Below are 6,042 nucleotides of genomic sequence, written 5' to 3' on the forward strand. Positions count from 1 at the left end.
TAGCCTGGATGCATACATACATAGATACATTCATTTAATTAAAGTATATGTTAATCTCATGAAGGGATGGTTTCATCCAAGGAAATTCTGGTTCAATACTTGGTATTTTGGGGGGAATGAACTTCCTTAAGATGTTGGCACTCTGTCGCTTACGACGTCAAGGGTTCCAGTTGATCCAATCAATGGAACAGCCTGCTTGTGAAATTAACAGACACGTGTACCCTTAACGTAGTTCTCGGGGATATTCAGCGTGACACAGTGTGACAAGGCTGGCCCTTTGAAATACAGGTACAACAGAAACAGGAAGAAAGAGTGAGAGAAAGTTGCCACCAACCGCTGCCGGAGCCTCATGGAGCTTTAGGTGTTTTCGCTCAATAAGCAGTCACAAAGCCCGGTCTGGGAATCAAAACCGCGATCCTATGACCGCAAGTCCGCTGCCCTAACCACTGGGCCATTGTGCCTCCATTTCCTTAAGAAAATAGGTATATATAACGCATATAGTTCACGTCCATTTAAAAGAAGAAAAGAAAACAGAGATTAGGAAGTTTATAATTGTTTATTATTAACAGCAAATTGGTCATCTTCACTTCTTGCAGCTGTTTCAATTAATACTCAATAAATTAATTACAAATTTGTACATTAAATTTATAGTTATGTGACATGAGCCTGCTAAAATGAATTGATAAGCAGATTCCAGAGTCTGCTAAAATGAATTTTTAATGAACATATAACATCCAAAGTACATCTTTTTATTTTTTTACCTCTGATGAAATTATACTCATGTCACGTAAATGTAAATTTAATTTACAAATTTGTAATTAAATTATTGGGTATTAATTGAAATAGCTGTAAGAATAAACCATTATTAACTTTCCAATCTCCATTTTCTTTTTTTCTTTTATATATATATATATATATATATATATATATATATATCCTGATGAAGAGGATTGGCCTGCAAGAGCTCTGTGCCAGTGACATGTGAAAAGCACTTGTGCTGGCTCCACATAAAAGTGCTTGTGCCAATGCCACATTAAAAGCACCCAGCACACACTGTGAAGTGGTTGGCATCAGGAAGTGCATCCACCCCGTAGAAACAAAACCAAATCAGACTGCAACCTGGTGCAGCTCTCCTGCTTGCCAGCTCTGGTCAAACTGTCCAACTGATGCCAGTATGGATGTTAAAGGATGATGATATGTATGTATGTATGTATGTATGCATGTGAATATGTTTTCCTAATTGATTGAAATGAAGAATTTTAAAAATATCTTTCAGACTGACATTGATTACTCAATACATTGAATGTTAAGTCTGTCAGGACATTACATCCTTCAAAAATTCCATGCTTCCCAAAGTTCACTAACACTACTCCTGACCTGTTAATGGACCTTTCCCTCTTTGTGACTATATTGACTTTTCTGTCTATTTTTGTGCTTTCATCATCATATTCTGTGTATTATGCATGCACTTCTCGCCTTCATTGCTGACTTTATGTGACTTACTTGCTGCTTTCTGTTACCACTTTTAACCTTTCTTGGCAAGCTGTAGTGTATCTGAGCAGTGTATACAAGTTCGGCTATAGGGTGTAATTTGTGATTTGACAACTTAAGAGGGTTGAATGACTGAGCAGAAGCATTTTTGTTTGCTTGTGGTTCTGTATATACAAATAGTCTGAAACATGTCCTCATGGAAGCGACAGTCTCGGCTGCAGTGACTGCATTTGAAGTCACTGTCTGCCAGTGTTGTCTTAGTAATATTTTTCTTCTCATTCAAATTCTGCTGAGGTCAACTTTGCCTTTCAGCCTTTCAGTGTCAATAAAATAAGTACCAGTTATGCACTGGAATCGATGTAATCAACGAGCCACCCCCACCCCTGAAATTGCTAAGAGAAAAATTTTTCCAAGGTGGGGTGAAGAATATCAGAAAATTCACATGAGAAGGCTTTGTTTCCTCATAACTTTCAGAAAAATGGATAATTGTTTTTTTCAGTACCGGTTTCGGTCATTTAGACTTTTTGAAATTTTGGAAAAATTAAATGAAAAGTTTTTAAAAGAATATTTGCATAGTATTCAAATACAAGGGGCATTTTCCTTGTGTCTGCCTGTCTCTGTCTCACTTGTTTTACTCTTGTGGGTTCGAAATTTTCACTTAATTTTTCCAAAATTTGTTTTCCATACTTACAGTTGAAAAAGTCTCAACCGGTACTGAAATAGTGTAAGAGACAAGAGAATACTCTGGGCTCGCATTAAGCAAGAAGTTGAAAATTTTGGAGGCCCATGACACTGCATGGACCCTGAATTAAGCATGTGTAAAATTTGAATGAAATCAGTTGGGTAGTTCCCGAATTTTAGGGATTCACACAGAGAGACAGACATTCTCATCTTTATATATATATAGATAGATAGACAGATAGATACACACACATATATGTGCGCGCGCGCGCACTAACAATTTTTTAAAAAGCAGAGGGTGTGTCCTAAATTGAAAAGTTTGAAAATCGTTGGTCTAGGAAAACAACTCCAGAGAGTTGACAAGTAGCAAAAGCAACCATCTAACTTGCTAACAATTTAGCTAGTTAGCTAACAAATAAACAGACAGGTGTACGGATAGCAACAAAGATGACAAGGTAACAAGGTAAATGTATCTAGCTAGCAAGTGAGCTACAAAAAAATAAATCTGGAGAAGTAGGTAAGTAGCTTAATACATAAACAGGCAAGATAACAAGTCATGTGCGGAGGGGTGCCCAGGGAACAATCAATGCAGCTCACCTCAACCTTAATATCACAACTACCTACCACCTATTTAAGAACAAATATTTATCAGGAATGTCTAGACTAGTAATGACATATATACGAAAATAAATAAATAAATAAGTAAATGGATTTCCGTTGGTTTCGACGAGTAGTTGTTCGATCTACTGAAATACCTAATCAATGAATTATCGAGTAAATGAGTGTTTCACACGTCGTGTACTCTTAGCTCTTCAGCATTTAGATTACTGTCAAATGCTTAATCTCTTCCCCGCCCCTTTCTTTTTCTTTGTTTCCTTGTAATTAAATTGTTTCAACTTTTATGCAAATAAAACAAAATTTGTTAATTCATTCCCATTGTTTTGAATTACTCATGCATTTATCTAACAGCTTCGCGATTTCAACGGTGTAACTTCATTTGTAGAGCGACACAGAAGGGTACGTGTAAGAGACCAGATCTGGCTGGTTTCAGCATGATACAAGTAGAATGTTTGGGCCTGTATCGTTACAGGCCTGATATGGCGGGTTTAAATGCTAATGGGTTAATGTTTTCCTTCGACACTCATTGTATGAAAAGGTCGGTACTTAGAATTAAAATCCATTCGACGCAGTTTACAGGTGGACAGTTTTATTTACAAGCCTTGGGTCAACCAGGGTGATGAAAAATAATAATAAAGACACGTGTCGAATGACACCTCATGGTTACAAAACGAACTTCTTAAAACTCGCTTAAAAGTAATTAAGTTTATGTCCGGTCATAGAGTGACCAATGATTCCGCATCCACAAAGGCCTTAGCCTTGCAGATGTCCGCAAACTTTAAGGCCTTTGTGGATACGAAACAATTGGTCACTCTATGACCCGATATAAACTTAATTACTTTTAATATATTACTGCTCTATGTTTTAGAGTGTGCTTCATTTTCGTATATATGAAACATTGACAAGATATAGATACACACATACACACACACACGCGTGTGTGTGTGTGTCCTTCAAGTCAGGTTTTTGACGTCTGCTTTGTGTATGGGACAACACGTATGCATTATGTGGTGGTGGTAGTGGTGGGTTTTTAGAGTGGCAACGATTATTTAACAGGAGAAATAAGGCTCATGAGATGAAGACGGGGGTGGGGCTGAGTCCTCTGACGATGGTCTTTCCCTCCCTCTTGCAACGACTGACACACACACACACGCACACTTTCCCTTATATACAAACTGGGGTGACCTCATATAACCTCGAGAACAATGTATCCCTGACAGCACTAACCTATAAATCCCTTTATAAATCAGCGATGTGTTGATTTGAGTAAGATTCAGGTGTTATTTGTGGTCAGTTAAACGACTGCGCAAAAGTCATTTCGTTGGCTCGCCTTTGTGTTTATTAACACACTGGATCAACTGTGATCGAACAAAACTATGGACCTCGGATCAACACCATTCCGATCTTGGCTATCCCATTTTTTCAGTCTAACTAGGAGATCGTTGTTTAATGTGATCTTGTTTTAAGGTGGTACTGTATTGTTTGAGAAAATTTAGTTACTATTACGACGGCCAAGCAAGGCCTAATCGGATATCAACGGTACTTATCAACTATTAATAGTTTATGACCAAACAGTGTACATAAGTCTGTATGTAAGTTTGTATCGCAATACATGCATATATATCTGTATTCTTTAACTCAACACGGTTGAAGAAGCCATGCTGAAACACCGCCTTCATTCATATCTGTGTCAACATTTATTTACTACTTACTAAGTTAACGGGGCCCACCCCCGATGTTTCTTCTCCAAACATGAAAATTTTCATTTCTCCCATTTTCTACGCTATTTTGATAGTGTGCATATATTGTTTTTTATAATGCACTGTCCTCAGCGTGTATATCAGGATTGATTAAAAGTGGATTTCTTTTATATGCAGTTTTCGTTCGGTTACCACTTGGCTGGTCCAGTTATGAAATCCATGGCAATTTTTAAAAATGTGTGTGTGTGTATGCGCGCGCAAATACAGCTTTTCAAATTTTCCAACCCAACCCACCTCCAAATTGCTTTAATTTTTTTCGAAGATTTTTTGTAGATCGTGGGGTGGGGGGGTAAATTTCCCCGTTTAGAAATGCAATGATTACGATTTCCGAGAAGGACAGGATTTTGTTTCTTTTAAATTTCAATTTTAATACTGACTGCTTACGAAAATTTCTCACTTTCATTTCGTGATCACAAAACAGAAAGCCTACCTCACTTACATACATACGGTTGATACTGGGCAACTGTTATCTAATACACCAGACATACTACGTATATGAAATCAACTGTTGAAACTTGTTGACTATTATTATATAGTTGCCACAAAACACACACAGGGCTGTCTTAAGCAGCATTATAAGCCCCCACGCAAATTAATGCCTTTGGCCCTACAGTATTTAGTGATAGCTTGTCCAGCAAACAGGGTTCAGAGTTGGTCCCCTCGATCTGTGAGGCCCTCGGGCAACGGCCCAGTGTGACCAGGCCTTAAGACGATATTGCACAGATACAGAACACATAGAGTAAATATATGTCCACATAAAGCAACGAAATAGCTTTTAGAAATTGCAGCCAACTCTAACTCAAGTCCCATTCTATTGTCTTTCAGATTAAACACACACACACACACACATACAAATGATGAATTCAAAGAACAATGTAGTAACCACAGCTGGAATGTATTTCGGCAATAGATCTGCTCGATTAGGCCTGACCTAGGATTAAACGACATCTCAAGTACATACCCACATAAACCAATCGCGGGGACCTGTAAGTGGACGCTCAAGCTTTTAGAAGTAGCAACTAACTCTAACTCAAATCCAACCCTACTATTTCAAATAAAAATAGATAAACAAAGACTACACTGGATAATGAGGTCAGAGAAAGACGGGGTGGTCGCAGCTGGAATGTCTTTTGACAGAGGTCTGATCGATCAGGACTGACCTAGGGCTAAACAATATCTTCAACGCACATAATACGAAAGTAAACACTAGGATTTTGGTCAGACTAAATCATGGTTTTTATCGTCAGCAATTTAAAGGTGCGTCGAAATGATTTGCAGTGAGGTCCTAAATAAAAGTATTGAGCAGGGCCCATGTATATGAAGTTGTACACATGAAATGGGACGTATTAATTCAGTTTTATTTTATAAAGTATAATATGAGTGCACATATTAACATAGAACACACCTAAATAAAGTGGATGACTCAGGTGTGTGAGTCTATACGTGTTTGACTTTATGATGCGACTAGTGTCTCTACGTATTTGTTTCATAA

The 6,042-nt window shown here is 37.8% G+C and overlaps 1 protein-coding gene across 4 annotated transcripts in view; it reads right to left on the minus strand.

Annotated features, from left to right (window-relative positions):
- LOC106884072 (uncharacterized) overlaps positions 1-6,042 on the minus strand; it is a 236,730-nt gene that overhangs the window by 229,091 nt on the left and 1,597 nt on the right. The gene's annotated exons all lie outside the window — the stretch shown is intronic.

The sequence above is a fragment of the Octopus bimaculoides genome, chromosome 18 (genome assembly GCF_046866305.1).
Source record: "Octopus bimaculoides isolate indiv1 chromosome 18, ASM4686630v1, whole genome shotgun sequence".
NCBI lineage: Eukaryota > Metazoa > Mollusca > Cephalopoda > Octopoda > Octopodidae > Octopus > Octopus bimaculoides.